The sequence below is a fragment of the Rutidosis leptorrhynchoides genome, chromosome 1, assembly GCF_046630445.1.
Source record: "Rutidosis leptorrhynchoides isolate AG116_Rl617_1_P2 chromosome 1, CSIRO_AGI_Rlap_v1, whole genome shotgun sequence".
In the NCBI taxonomy this organism is placed as follows: domain Eukaryota; kingdom Viridiplantae; phylum Streptophyta; class Magnoliopsida; order Asterales; family Asteraceae; genus Rutidosis; species Rutidosis leptorrhynchoides.
Window position 1 is genome coordinate 636288791 of NC_092333.1, and position 16328 is coordinate 636305118.

Sequence of the window (16328 nt, forward strand, 5' to 3'; positions counted from 1 at the left end):
ATTAAATACTTTGAGGTGCACGAAATCATTTTTGGAGATTCATCTCACCCGGAGTCGACTATTCATTATAACCCATGATTCACGCTTCTTTTTATCCGCACATAAATTTAAGAATAAGGATGAATCCTAGTTTGACTCGCTCTTTGTGCGAGGAAGTTCACTCGCGTTGAAAGATCCCACCTTTCGTACGTCTTCCTTTCAGAAATGTAATGAAAATTTACTTTGAAATCTATGATCCTCGTTATCCCCTTTGAAGGAATTGTCTTAAACATCTATACCACTGATGTAGCTACTCTATAAAAAAAAATTCCTTCGTTGGTTGCAACTATATCTCGTTTGTCCTAGTTCATCCCCTTGGGGAGCTCCTGTTGTGTTTGTTAAAAAGAAAGATGGTTCCTTCCGTTTGTGTATTGATTATCGAGAATTGAACAAACTTACTGTTAAAAACCGTTACCTCTCCCGAGAATCGATGATCTGTTTGATCAACTTCAAGGTTCGTCCATTATTCTATGATCAATCTTCGTTTCGGTTATCATCAACTGCGGGATAAAGAACTGATGTTCCAAAAACCGCATTCCGTACCCGTTATGGTCACTACGAATTTCTTGTTATGCCATTCGGATTAACTAACGCACCTGCTGTGTTCATGGACCTCATGAACCGTGTGTGTAGCCCATATCTGGATAAGTTCGTTATTGTTTTCATCGACAACATCCTTATCTATTCCAAAAGTGATCAAGAGCACGATTTGTTAAGAAAGGAGGAGTTGTATGCTAAATCTTCAAAGTGTGCATTTTGGTTGAAAGAAGTTCAATTCCATGGACACATTATAAGTAAACAGGGAATTCAAGTTGATCCTACTAAGATTGAGGCAATTGAAAAGTGGAAAAATTCTAAAGACTCCTTGATATCGGCTAAAAAGTCACGTTTTTACACTCGATATTAGCCCCATTTATGATAAAATAATTGACTTTATCATCTAAATAAGCATTCATTTGCTTCATTTGGTAGATTATGTCATTACGAAGTCTATGTTTCAAGAATCACTAAAAACGGATGAAAAACGAGGAAAAACGAGCAAAACCGGCTAAGACAATTAACTCGCGTTTAAATGACTTATTTTATAATTTCTATAAAAGTTTAATTACTTAATCTCATGTTGTAGGATATTAAATTATGAACGCGTGGGCGCAAGAATCGTCAAAAACGGAGCTAAAACGAAGATTCTAGAGCGAAAACGGTGAAAGATCCAGCAAACGGCTTGCCAAACGGCTTGCCATAATGAAAAATGGCCTACCAGCAAACGGGCACCAAAAACGGCTTGCCCAAGCAAATAGGCATCAAAAACAGCCTTGGCAAATGGCTTGCCAAACCCCTTGCCAAACGGCCTGCCAAAAGGCCTGCCAGGGGTTTTTCAGCAATTAAATTACAATTTTTCCACCAAACATTTCCTATAAATGGGGGCTTCATCCCACCATTTCAACACACCATTCTTCACTTCTCTCTCTAAATATCTCTCTATAGTCGCTCTCTAGTGATCTATAGGAGATTAGTTCTCTCTCTACTTTCTCTCTCTAGATTCTAGAGAGAGAAAAGTACAGAAATTAGGAAAATAATTATCTCTCTATTGTCGCTCTCTAGTGATCAATAGGAGAATAGTATGTAGTTAGTAGTAGAAGCTATCAAGCACTATAACGCTATGGATATTATGAAGAAATACAAGTGTTATTCTGCCGACATTATTCGGTAATATCTATCCTTTATTTTATTAATTTATTATAATATTATTGTTTGATGTTGTGATTTATTAATATTAGAAATGCTTATTGCCATGATGTGTGAGTAATTGCTTGATTGTTTGCCATCATTTAATAATGTTAGTTAAGGATGATTTCGTTTCGTATTCGCTTTCTGTCTATGATATTAAACCTCGTTATTATCGTCCTTCCACCAATAAACGTGATTAAAACCTTTTATAAAGTCGACAATTATAAGGTAATTAATTATCTGTGTTTATACATTGGTCAAGGTATGAACCCATCGGAAATACTATAAAGTAATTGGGGAATTACCGTAGGACCAGATCAAGACATTGGTCAAGAGTAAAAGACTAAGGGAAATACTGTTGCAACAGTAGAGTACAGTGTTGATGTACTATAGGACCACTTGGGCATGGTCAAGGTTAGAAGTTATGGAACCACTTTAAGTCTAGTACATGGTGGATAACTAAGGGATTTATTGGGAAGATTTAAGTAAGCGCTGGTTTAAGTCATAAATGGGAGTTTAACGCACTACAATACAAACTAAGCTTATGAATCTTCAAGGATGATTGAGAACTATCAGATGTTCTAATTTGTCTACAAACCCTTAGATTTTACCAAACCATTGACAGAAAAGAATTCGAAACACAATCATAACCACTCATTTGGGTGATACACTAAGGTGTTAATAAAGGTTGGATATTATCTATATAAGTCTATGCTACTTTATTCGTGCGCCCAAGGTATGCATTGCATCCAAGATGGGTCGCGTATATCCTTAAACCGGATAAAGCGTCGGGAGTTGAGCATAGTCCATCTGATCAGAATCTTCAAAGCCTAGTTCCTCGAGACATGGTAATCGGGAAACCGCTTAGTAGGGAATCTAGTGTTCACACCAAGGTATATCTATACAAAGAGTGTCTCGCAATCATCCCGACACTACGTTATCTTAAATCATGGTGAACCACGTCTTCTCTGTCCTTAGCTGTTGCATGCTAGCTAGCTTATTTTAATTATATTGCTTTAATATTTTAAATACAATTATAAATCAAATCAACCCAGCTATTGCCTTTACACAATTTGATATTCCGAATAAAGTGGTGTCTAGAATAAACCGATTGGACTTGGTTGTTGGATTTTCTGAACAGTCGCCAATTTATTGGGACTAAAAGGATCCTGCCTCTCCACACAAGGTGTACCTGGCCACTAGTCTTGGATACTAAATTGTGTACAAACCTAATCTTAATTACTAAATTATCTGAATAAGCTCCGTTTCAAATTCGACCGCTCAAGGAACGACCCTAGGTCATATTTGCCCTTGCTAATCCATAGGAAGGAATAATAGATTTAGGCCCAGTATATATAAATTAAACAATCAACTTCTTCTATTGATATCCTGAATTGACATTTTGCGACCTAAGGACACCGCATAAATAAACCGTTCGATTCGGGCATATCATAAGAGTAGTTAATTTTTGGCGCCGCTGCCGGGGAGCGGTAGTACGATTTGGAGCCTGTTTAGATTAGTTAGTTTTTAAGAGACCCTTTTGACTAAGAATAGCTTTGTCAGAAGTTACTAGTTCACCGTAGTTGGGTTAGATAACATTAGCTTAATTTAGATTTAAAATGGACTTCCTTATTAGTGAACCTTTAGGATGGTTTAACCTACTTAGACCGCTTAGAATTCTTCTGACACATCCTTTCTTTTATCCGATATCATACATTGTACCCATCCGACGAGATCCACACTTACCTGCCGATAGTTCGACGATGGCCACACGCATCACTCTCGCTGACATCACCAAACCCTCGTTAGAAGGACGAGGAGGACCGATACACTATCCAGAGGTTAACGGGGCGTCTTTTGTGCTTAAGCATAGCATTATACAACTCATTCAGAATCACTGTCTATTCCATGGCTTACCAATTGACGAACCCAACTCTCACTTAGATAGATTCCTCTCCTTATCCAAATCATATAAGCAAAACGGGGTTAAACAAGATGTAGTTCGTCTTTCTCTGGTTCCCTATTCCTTAACTCTTCATGCAAAAACCTGGTTCGAGGGGTTCGAACCCAACTCTATCACCTCATGGGAGGAAATGGCAATAACTTTCTTAATCAAGTACTTCCCCCATCAAAACAAATCAGACTTAGGAATGATATCGTAAACTTCCAACAAGCATACGATGAATCACTCTACACTGCATGGGAAAGATTTAAACATTTGCTTCGAAGATGCCCGAACCACCGTCTTGAGAGCTCTGATCAGATTTTGACCTTCTACAAAGGTCTGAATCAGAACAATAAGTCTACTCTTGATGCTGTTTCACAAGGTAACTTCATGAAATTCACAGCAGACGAGGCCTGGAGATTGATCGAGGAGATGACTATGCACCATCACGATTGGAACACGGAAGAGCACATTTCATCAGCAACACTGCTTTTCGCCTCCAATCCTATTGAAAATAAAACCATCAAATTTCTCTCAGACCAAATAGTAAACCTCACCAAAGAAGTCGGAGAGCTAAAGAAACTCCCGCAACATGTGTCTCAAGTGCAATTATGCTAGAAATGTACTGACCCACATCCGGCCAAGGTATACGAGGCTGAATGTGAGGACTCTATTGTCTACTCCAATAAGATCCTATCTCATCCGTACAACCCACCTACCAAACCCACTACCCCACCAGAGATAAGTCCAGACGATGTCCTACTGCGAATCATCCACATGATCACAGCAAGACAAGACGCAGCTAACTTAGTCATGACTAATCACTTGAGTAGTCTTGAAAATCAAATAAGCCAGCTAAATCAGCGTCTCGATTCTCTGGGGTGTCCTAAAAATGACTCAAAGGTGGCACATAGCCAACCTTCAGTTTCTTCTAAGGAGAAGAAACTAACTAATACCCATTTGGTAGTAGTCATTGAGTCATCACCTAAACCTACTAGGAATGCACCCATTCCATTTCCGGGCCGTCTCAAGCAAAGACATAACAAGATGAAATCTTTCAAGCTTGACGGTAAATTTTTGGATACTATGTCTAAAAATCCTCATAGTAAGAAGTATTTTAGGAAACTCCTATCAATTAAGGATAAGGTACCTGAAGTACCCAATGTCCCGCTGAACACGGATTGTTCAGCCATTCTCTTAAATACTTTTCCTGAAAAACTAGGGGACACCGGATGATTTACCCTTCCTTTTTTTATCTACCAATCTGGTACTATCTATTCTCTCGCTGACCTTGGTGCCAGCATCAATCTCATGCCCTACTCACTGTTCCAAAGACTCAAAATTGGAAACCTTAACCCTACCAAAATGAGCATCCAGCTAGCTGACCAATCCACTGGATATCCTGAGGGAATAGCTAAGAACGTCATGGTTAAGGTCAACAAATTCCTCTTTCCGACTGACTTTGTGGTTATGGACTATAAAGAAGACATGAAAACCCCTATCATCTTAGGAAGGCCTTTCATGAATACAGCCAAAGCGATTGTTGACGTTTATTCACGGACTATCACCTTGAGAGCCCGTGGAGAAGAAGTCACTTTCACAATCGACGAGTCTGTATGTCCTTTTGATGGGAACGCTGAAGTAAATACCATCTCCACTAGGAAAGTCACCTTCTATTCTGAGAATGAAGAGAAGAAGATAGAAGTAGAAGACAAGAAGAACAACCACTCCACACCAACCCAAACTTCATTCCCACCTTATTTTGATCTTTTAATGACTGGAGAGGATTTCATTCTAGAAGAACTCTCTGAACCAATTATACTTGAATCTCTCGACCAGAGTGACGAGGAGGTGGATGAAGAAATTGAAATGGAGAGCCCGAATGTGAAGAAAGAGATGGAGGATTCTAGCATCGAAGTAGTTTATAATGTTGTAACCATATTGGAGACGTCAATGGACATCGTCCCGCCTCCATCCTTAGAGTACAACATTACGACCAACCTGAAGTCACAAAGAAGAAAGACGGTTTTTATGTCAGGGCTACCCTATAAACCATCACTCAAATACATAATGACATACACTTCATGGAGTGATGAGGACCCATTTGACCAACCCGCACAAATCAAGGAGGTAGAAGAAATTGATGGCGTTGTTACACCTCAAGCTAAACAAAGCATTCACTTCAAACCACCTTCTCCTCTCATTGGACATACCTTATTCTATGTCCGCTTCAATCCCGTTGGTATGTTCCAATATTACCTCTTGTGTCTACTAATGGATGCAAGGGATCTGCCTAGATTTCCTGAGAAATAAGGCTAGAGTCAGGCTCGTGACTCGAACAAAAACAAGCGCTTCTCGGGAGGCAACTCGTGTGTTTATTTTTCTATAGATTTAGTAGTAGTTAAATTAAGATAATTAGGTTAATTGAATAAGTGAAAAGTGAAACTTAAAATAAAATTTTCAACGTTTCTTAGGACGAATTCACTTCTCCTACTTGTCTTGGGCTTAAGTGAATTAATTGCTACATTATTTCAAAAGTCTTAAAATTAAAGGCAGTCAACACTTTAAGTGTGGGATTAAGCTTTTTAGTCATACACTAATTTGTTGAATTTTCAAAAACCTAATTTTGAAACTCTCAAGTTTTCAAATAACTTTTTCATCAAAATACAAATCAGTGAGTCTATAGCCTAAAGCTTAATCACCTGTCTAGGTTTGATCTTTTCCATTTTTACAAGTAATAGATAGTTACTAATGCCTATGGTGGAGACTCTTTGAATAATGATGAAACGACAAGGAAATTCGTTGATTATTTCATTGCAAGTTATTGGTGGATGTTGTATGGAGGATGAAAACGCCCTAATGAGCTCGAGTACACTTTAAGAATACCGATTCGAATCCAGCAGAAGATTGTTCCGACTCAGTCTACCTTCAGATCCTCAGCTCACCACCGCACCCAAGGGGAGTAATTCGTTTCTTTCTCTTTGTTTATTTATTTTGCTTCGTTATATCCTTAAACTATAACCTATCCTAAGCTTATCACTAAGTGTTGGATTCCAACCCAATATTGAGCTTAGATACATTTTTCGACATGTTTAAACTCTAAGTGTGAGATTTTAGCTCCCTAAAATCTTAGAATGGACATTAGGGACAATGTTCCTCTAAGTGTGGGATATCGGTGTAGTACACCGTAATTAGCTACGGGATGCTCGGAAAATGTTCTTAACTTAAAATATTACTAAGCTTTTCGAGTATACCTACTATTTAGATTCTTTGCCCTCAACGTAAATTTTTCAAAAATTTTAACTAAATGATACTTTTTGAAAAAGTACTTTCGAAAATCAAGCGTGTTCGTTCTAAAATAAAGACAAATAAGGACAGAAATCTTCTTAAGGATGAACCGATTCTCTAAAAGAGCATTGCATGATTAGGCATTATCGACCCAATATAATTGTTGTGAGGCACCCCAAAAATGGCCCAATAAGCATTCATTTTTAATGTTTCACTATCTTTTCCGTTAAGAGTGTCGATGTTAGCATTTAGAGTTAGAACTTGACCTTGACATATGTTTCGAGGCCAATGGTTAGTAAACGCCATACGTGGTGTAGGTGCGATACTCCTTTCGAAATCATTCTGAATAGAAAAGACAAAAAACCATCCGTTTTCGTTTCCAATCCACGCATTTAAACCGATCAACTCACACCAAAGAGTTGATGAATCAGAAAATACTCACCACCAAATTCACTATCAAATACGTTACCCTTTCCACCCTCTTTCCTTTCTTATTTCCAAAATTTAGAAATTCAAAGAGATAGATCGACCAAGTTTACTTCAAACACTTGTCGAAAAATCTGAAATTCCAGATTGTTTTTTATAGGTCATAAAAGACATATTTCTGGTGAAATGCCTTTCTCTCTGGGCACAAGAAGAAATAGATAAAGTTATAAAGATGGGATATAAAAAAAAAATTGAGCAAAGTCTCAAGAATAAAAAGAGAAAAGTCTTCAAATAAAAGCATATATCCCCCAAAAAAATGAAGATTGTGACCCAGGAGGATTGCAGAAAAGAAGCAAAATCTTCGCTGAAAATCAGCACCCTCTAAAGGAACTCTTCAACAAAAATAGAGTACCATTTTTCCTAGAAAAAGTATATCCTCATTGAAACCAAAATCTATCGACTCTTTCTAAATTTTAATGATTCGAAAATCACCCTTTTCGCCATATCAAAACCTTCGCTTTTCTCCACAAACTAGCCTTTAAACCCGCTCTTCCTCTTGAAAGAATGATTAGGAAGAAGATCAGTGTCGTCCTTATCTAACCGGTGGAGATTTGATTCTTGATCAAGCCTATGACAATACTTGCAACATGACTGGCTATGAGCGAATTCATTTTATAGATTGATAGGGAACCCCAAACACTTGAGTGATTTGAGTGACCCGTGTAAGAAAGCCAAAGTCACGTAACCTCCTCTCATGTTTGCAGAGATAGTTTCTATAGTTTCTACCCCTTTTAGAAGACGGTTTGTCTGATTTTGCTCTTATAATAAATGACAAGCCACTTGAATAATAGGACGAAAACCTCAGAAGGACCCTTGATCTCAAAATAAAAGAGAGGTTTGCTTGAGGACAAGCAAAATCTAAGTGTGGGATATTTGATATCGGCTAAAAAGTCACGTTTTTACACTCGATATTAGCCCCATTTATGATAAAGTAATTGACTTTATCATCTAAATAAGCATTCATTTACTTCATTTGGTAGATTATGTCATTACGAAGTCTATGTTTCAAGAATCACTAAAAACGGATGAAAAATGAGGAAAAACGAGCAAAACCGGCTAAGACAATTAACTCGCGTTTAAATGACTTATTTTATAATTTTTGAAAAAGTTTAATTACTTAATCTCATGTTGTAGGATATTCAATTTCGAACGTGTGGGCGTAATAATCGTCAAAAAAGGAGCTAAAACGAAGATTCTAGAGCAAAAACGGTGAAAGATCCAGCAAACCCCTTGCCAAACTGCTTGTCATAATGAAAAATGGCCTGCCAGCAAACGGGCACCAAAAACGGCTTGCCCAAGCAAACGGGCATCAAAAATGGCCTTGGCCAACGGCTTGCCAAACCCCTTGCCAAACGGCTTGCCAAACCCCTTGCCAAACGGCTTGCCAAACGGCCTGCCAAACGGCCTGCCAGGGGTTTTTCAGCAATTTAATTACAATTTTGCCACCAAGCATTTCCTATAAATGGGGGCTTCATCCCACCATTTCAACACACCATTCTTCACTTCTCTCTCTAAATATCTCTCTATAGTCGCTCTCTAGTGATCTATAGGAGATTAGTTCTCTCTCTACTTTCTCTCTCTAGATTCTAGAGAGAGAAAAGTACAGAAATTAGGAAAATAATTATCTCTCTATTGTCGCTCTCTAGTGATCAATAGGAGAATAGTATGTAGTTAGTAGTAGAAGCTATCAAGCACTATAACGCTATGGATATTATGAAGAAATACAAGTGTTATTCTGCCGACATTATTCGGTAATATCTATCCTTTATTTTATTAATTTATTATAATATTATTGTTTGATGTTGTGATTTATTAATATTAAAAATGCTTATTGCCATGATGTGTGAGTAATTGCTTGATTGTTTGCCATCATTTAATAATGTTAGTTAAGGATGATTATCGTTTCGTATTCGCTTTCTATCTATGATATTAAACCTCGTTATTATCGTCCTTCCACCAATAAACGTAAATAAAACCTTTTATAAAGTCGACAATTATAAGGTAATTAATTATCTGTGTTTATACATTGGTCAAGGTATGAACCCATCGGAAATACTATAAAGTACATGGGGAATTACCGTAGGACCAGATCAAGACATTGGTCAAGAGTATAAGACTCGAGGAAATACTGTTGCAACAGTAGAGTATAGTGTTGATGTACTATAGGACCACTTGGGCATGGTCAAGGTTAGAAGCTATGGAACCACTTTAAGTATAGTACATGGTGGATAACTAAGGGATTTATTGGGTAGATTTAAGTAAGGGCTGGTTTAAGTCATAAATGGGAGTTTAACGTACTACAATACAAACTAAGCTTATGAATCTTCAAGGATGACTGAGAACTATCAGATGTTCTAATTTGTCTACAAACCCTTAGATTTTACCAAACCATTGACAGAAAAGAATTCGAAACACAATCATAACCACACACTTGGGTGATACACTAAGGTGTTAAGAAAGGTTGGATATTATCTATATAAGTCTATGCTACTTTATTCGTGCGCCCAAGGTATGCATTGCATCCAAGATGGGCCACGTATATCCTTAAACCGGATAAAGCGTCGGGAGTTGAGCATAGTCCATCTGATCAGAATCTTCAAAGCCTAGTTCCTCGTGACATGGTAATCGGGAAACCGCTTAGTAGGGAATCTAGTGTTCACACCAAGGTATATCTATCCAAAGAGTGTCTCGCAATCATCCCGACACTACGTTATCTTAATCATGGTGAACCACGTCTTCTCTGTCCTTAGCTGTTGCATGCTAGCTAGCTTATTTTAATTATATTGCTTTAATATTTTAAATACAATTATAAATCAAATCAACCCAGCTATTGCCTTTACACAATTTGATATTCCGAATAAAGTGGTGTCTAGAATAAACTGGTTGGACTTGGTTGTTGGATTTTTCAAACAGTCGCCAATTTATTGGGACCAAAAGGATCCTGCCTCTCCACACAAAGTGTACCTGGCCACTAGTCTTGGATACTAAATTGTGTACAAACCCAATCTTAATTACTAAATTATCTGAATAAGCTCCGTTTCAAATTCGACCGCTCAAGGAACGACCCTAGGTCATATTTGCCCTTGCTAACCCATAGGAAGGAATAATAGATTTAGGCCCAGCATATATAAATTAAACAATCAACTTCTTCTGTTGATATCCTGAATTGACGTTTTAAGACTTAACGACACCGCATAAATAAACCGTTCGATTCAGGCATATCACTCCTACTCAAGTTCGCCAGTTCCTAGGTTTGGCAGGTTATTATAGAAGGTTCATTCAAGATTTCTCACGAGTAGTGAAACCTCTGACTGCTTTAACGCACAAGGGGAAGAAGTATGAGTGGAAGGATGAACAAGATGCTGCTTTTCAAACTCTGAAGAAGAAGTTAACTTCTGCACTGATATTATCACTACCTAAGGGTAATGATGATTTTGTTATCTATTGTGATGCTTTGTGTCAAGGCTTTGGTTGTGTTTTGATGCAGCGAAAGAAAGTCATTGCTTACGCGTCACGTCAATTGAAGATTCATGAACAGAATTATACAACCCATGATTTAGAATTGGGAGTTGTTGTGTTCGCACTCAAGAATTGGAGTGTGACGACCCGGAAATTTCCAACCAAATTTAAACTTTAATCTTTATATTATTCCGACATGATAAGCAAAGTTTGTTAAGTTAAATCTCAAGAATTTTAAACTGTGTTCATACATTCATTATAACCTCGACCAAATTTCGACGATTCACGAACCGTTATATATAGATAGATATGTATATGTATATATATATTATAACTTGAGAATATTAATAAAGTATTAAACGTATAATACTTTACACGAACGTATTTGTTTCAATATGATTTTCGACGAAATTAAAAAAATATATATTAAATGATTGAATTATCAGAAACATTGAATTATGATTACAAGTCTCTGTTGAGAGGTCCACTATGATTTGAGAAAATCTATTCCTCTTAACGATATTCAGAATAATTTGTAAAGCTATTTATAAATAAAAACAAAAAGTGTCATTTACGAAAGTTAGACAAAAGTTAGTGGAGAATTGGTTTCCATAATATTCTATTAATCTATTTTCAAACGTACAAAGACGTTTTCAGTTTAAAAAAAAAAGAACTTTATTATTAAAACGTATATAACTTTTATAAATATCTAGAATCACTTTTGACAACTCATTACTTAACCAGTATAATAAATATAATTATATTTATATTTTATTTCATTAAATATATATAACGATTTAAATTAATATTATATATATTTATACGCGTATTATACATACATAGTTTTTATACTTTTACTATACTTTAACTTTACCTTTACTTTACTTTTACTTTACTTTAACTTTAATAATTTACTTTAATAATTCACTTTAATAATTCATACTTTAATAATTCACTTTAATAATTCATACTTTAATAATTCACTTTAATAATTCATACTTTAATAATTCACTTTAATAATTTATACTTTAATAATTCACTTTAATAATTCTAAAATCTATTATAAATAGAATTCAATAGGTTTCATTATTTTATAGAAACTTAAAAATATATTTCTCTAAACTCTCTCAATCGATTTATATACATATATATATATATATATTTGCTCTGTATTATTTCAAGATATTATTAGTATACATAAAATATTACGACGGAGTGCTGTCCGAGTGATTTCAAAATAGTTTTTTTGAATGAGTCGAAGCTAAGGAAATTATGGATTATAGATATGGAGGTGATGGGTATGGTTCATGGGTATGCTCGTGAGGTCAATCTAGTGTTTATCATCTCCGTTGCGTCTACGTACTTTCCTGCAATATTGAATCTCAATATTAATACGTTCGTGAATCCGAGGCCAACCTTGCACTTGTTAAATGACGTTATATGTATTTTTACTACGAAATACAGTATGGTGAGTTTCATTTGCTCCCTTTTATATATATTTTTGGGACTGAGAATACATGCGCTATTTTTATAAATGTTTTACGAAATAGGCACAAGTACTAAAACTAATTCTACGTGGGTTTAAACCAGAAATATACCCTTAGCTTGGTAACATTAAACTACTTGTCTATGTACGGTAGGCGCGAATCCTAAAGATAGATCTATTGGGCCTGACAAACCCCATCCTAATTATGGGATGCTTTAGTACTTCGAGGTTATTTTAAACACACCTGATCTGGTGTACTTCAGAGGGTAAAACATGAACGTTAAGGCTTGTTACTGGGTGCCTACAACTTATAGAATACTTTTATACACTTGCGAGTGTACATATATTTATAAACGGAAATCTTGTGGTCTATTAATATATTGAAATGATTGTTATGATAAACATGTGAACTCACCAACCTTTTAGTTGACACTTTAAAGCATGTTTATTCTCAGGTATTAAAGAAATTTTCCGCTGTGCATTAGCTCATTTTAAGGATATTACTTGGAGTCATTCATGGCATATTTTGAAAGACGTTGCATTCGATTCATTGAGTTCATCAAGATTATTATTAAGCCAATTATAGTTGGATGTATTATGAAATGGTGTGCATGCCGTCAACTTTCGTTGTAAAGAAAGTTTGTCTTTTAAAAACGAATGCAATGTTTGTAAAATGTATCATATAGAGGTCAAATACCTCGCGATGTAATCAACTATTGTGAATCGTTTATAATGTATATGAACGGGTCCTTTCAGTTGGTATCAGAGTGGTGGTCTTAGCGAACCAGGTCTGCATTAGTGTGTCTAACTGATAGTCGTTAGGATGCATTAGTGAGTCTGGACTTCGACCGTGTCTGCATGTCAAAAGTTTTGCTCATCATTTTTGTCGGAAATTACCTGCTTATCATTCTTAGTCTAGACACATCTTATTGCATTGATTACATGAATAGTGTATAGACAAAATTCATATCTTAGCGTATCTGCTAATTCATATCTTAGCGTATCTGTTACTGTAAACTTTGCCTAACATATTCCGTAAATTCCTCCGTAATCTACGAAACCTTTTGCTCTATATAATTAGAATACCACCCGATAGCCGGAAAATCATTTCATATCGAAAAATTCTTTATTCAATCGTACGAAATGGAATTCGTCATTAGTTCAAGTCCCTCGGATTCTGAAATGGAATCCCACTCAATTTCTGAAAGCAGTGTGACCGGAATGGATCAACAAATTAGTCATTATCTATTCTGGATGAATTGGGGATGGGTTCGTAGCCTCTTTAATCATTGGAGACAAGAAGAAGGTGATCCCTTCCATCCACCACATTTCCCTCTTGGCGATGAACCTGAAGCACTTACCGGCGAACCTGTTCGAGACACCATTTTCTCACTCATTACTAGAGTATCTCGTCATGATTATATACTATCCCATATTGCAAATCTTATTCATCCGCTCGTTCCAACCGCCAATCATCCTGGTGTACTAGCAGAAATTAACGAACTTCGCGCCCGAGTAGTGGCTTTGGAACACATGGTGCAAGGATTACAAACACCATCAGCAGCACCAGCAGCATAACCAATACCGCCAGTAACATCCACATCGCAAGCCTCAATACCACAAGCTTCAGCATCATCACCAGCAGTTACCGGCAGTATCATCAACAATATCGTCAGTACTGTCAGCATCATCAGCACTAGCAGCACCTATAACATCACAAGTTCCGTCAGTTCAAGAATCACCGTGGACGTCATCATTGATCAACAACGAGTATTTTGTATCAACGAGTTATGAAGTATTAACTCATTCTTCTGAAGAAATTATATATATATTTTATATATATGAATGTTGAAACTATAAAAATCTTTCGTACTAAGCTATTGAATATGAATTGAAAAGGGGTAGATACTACTCAGTTAAATTCATATTACTAATATGCTATGATGTACATCCTTCGTTAACAACCTAACCATCGTAACTACAATCTTTGATTCAATTAAATGAATTCGGTTTCATAATAAACCAAGTGTATCATTCAATAACATGTTTGATTTTACACTTTCATCTTCAATGTACTCGAAACTTACTGGAAAACAACATTTGTATCTTGTGAAGTTAGCAAGAGTTTTACAAGCATCAGCATAATTCACTAAGGAAATATCTATAAGAATAAATATTGAAGTATTGATTACATTAGCGAAATACTCCGCGAAGATTATGTAATCTCTAATGTTTTAGAGATTATTCTTTACTAATCCAAGCCGAAAATCAAATGAGCTTAATATGATATTAACTCATTAAATCTATATTACATCTAAAGAAAATATACACATATATTTTCATAAAGACTGTAATAAACTTCTTTTGTACAAAATATTAATTGTGAAAAAAAAATAACGGGTAGGTAATACCCGAGAGATATATAAATTCACAATTAATATATTACATTTTTCGAAACTGATTCAGCAATCATCAACTATACTCCCTACTTTCACAACAATATCCATTCTTTCATATAAATCAAAACAATCATACTCATTCAAATTCAATTACATATTCTGATTTTGAAATCGCATAATTCAATTCGAAATATAACCAGTATCATCACTCTTAGATTCTTATATCTTTCAAAGCTATACTTTGACTTCAAAACTGTGTTAGAACATCATATGTATTAACGATTACAATATGTGCTCAAACCCTTCGAAATTCCTGAAGACACTTCAACTAAGGAACAATCGAGATGATGATCCAACCACATGTTACCCACAGTTATACACCTGAAAAACTCTCAAAACCCAAGTCATAGTTCGACACGTATCCGTGTTAGACCCTTTGGCATTTACTAGCTAAAATAACTTTTCAATTCCGTTTCAAAGTAGCCAGTTTTGTCACAGCTCCAACAAGTCAACTTCGACTTTTCAGTAAAACTAATTTTATTATAACTTTGATAGATACGCTGCCCTTTCACAATCTTACTGGGGAACCTTTCATATCTCACCACATTAGCAGTAAACTTATCAACAACTTCATTAACCTTCGACTTAAACCTCTCCGAAAAGTCACTATACTTTTTCATTGAAACTCCATCTCTTACTCATCCGCATCTTGCAACAAGAATTGCCATACCAATTATTGAGAATCAGCAATCAGTATTTTGAAACCTCGCAGCATGTCTACATCAACAATTACATATACACACAACGTCTATCTCCAAGACTTACATTCTTTGAATGAGAAATTTATGAAAAACACCCTAAACTGCGAACCAGTTCTCGAAATTTTGAAAAATGCTGATGAAGCAGCAAAAACTGTAAACGACTTTAACAGTAAAAAGTTGGATGATAAAGGATAGTATATTGGCAAAGCTCAGAAAAAGAGAAGGTTTGGAACTAGAAAACGGATTGAGCAAAGTATGAAGGAGGCTGTGGACAAATCACAAAGGCTGAACCTGCCTTTAAAGAATCCAAATGATTCAGTACTTGCTGAAGTCATTAACGAATACCTTGCTCCTGACTCCAAACCCCTGCGAACAATATCCTTCATCATCCTCTGATATTAGACATTCTAAGATATCATCGTATCTTTCATTATAAATATCATCCATACTTCTGAAGATATTTTTATAATTATTCTTATCTGAAATCATTTACCTCTTCGCGCTATCTGTATTATATCATAAAAGGAACTATTTTAGTTTCAAAATTCTGAAACATTCGAGTTTAAAATAGGAATATTCTTGAAGAAGTGTTGGGAGCTGAAACATGAGTTAGTATAATATAATGACACTTGATCAACGTGATTATATTACAGTAATTCATGCTGAGTTTCTAAATGGAACATGATGATTCACAGATCATAACGTCATCATGTGCTATGTTACACGACTCTTGTATT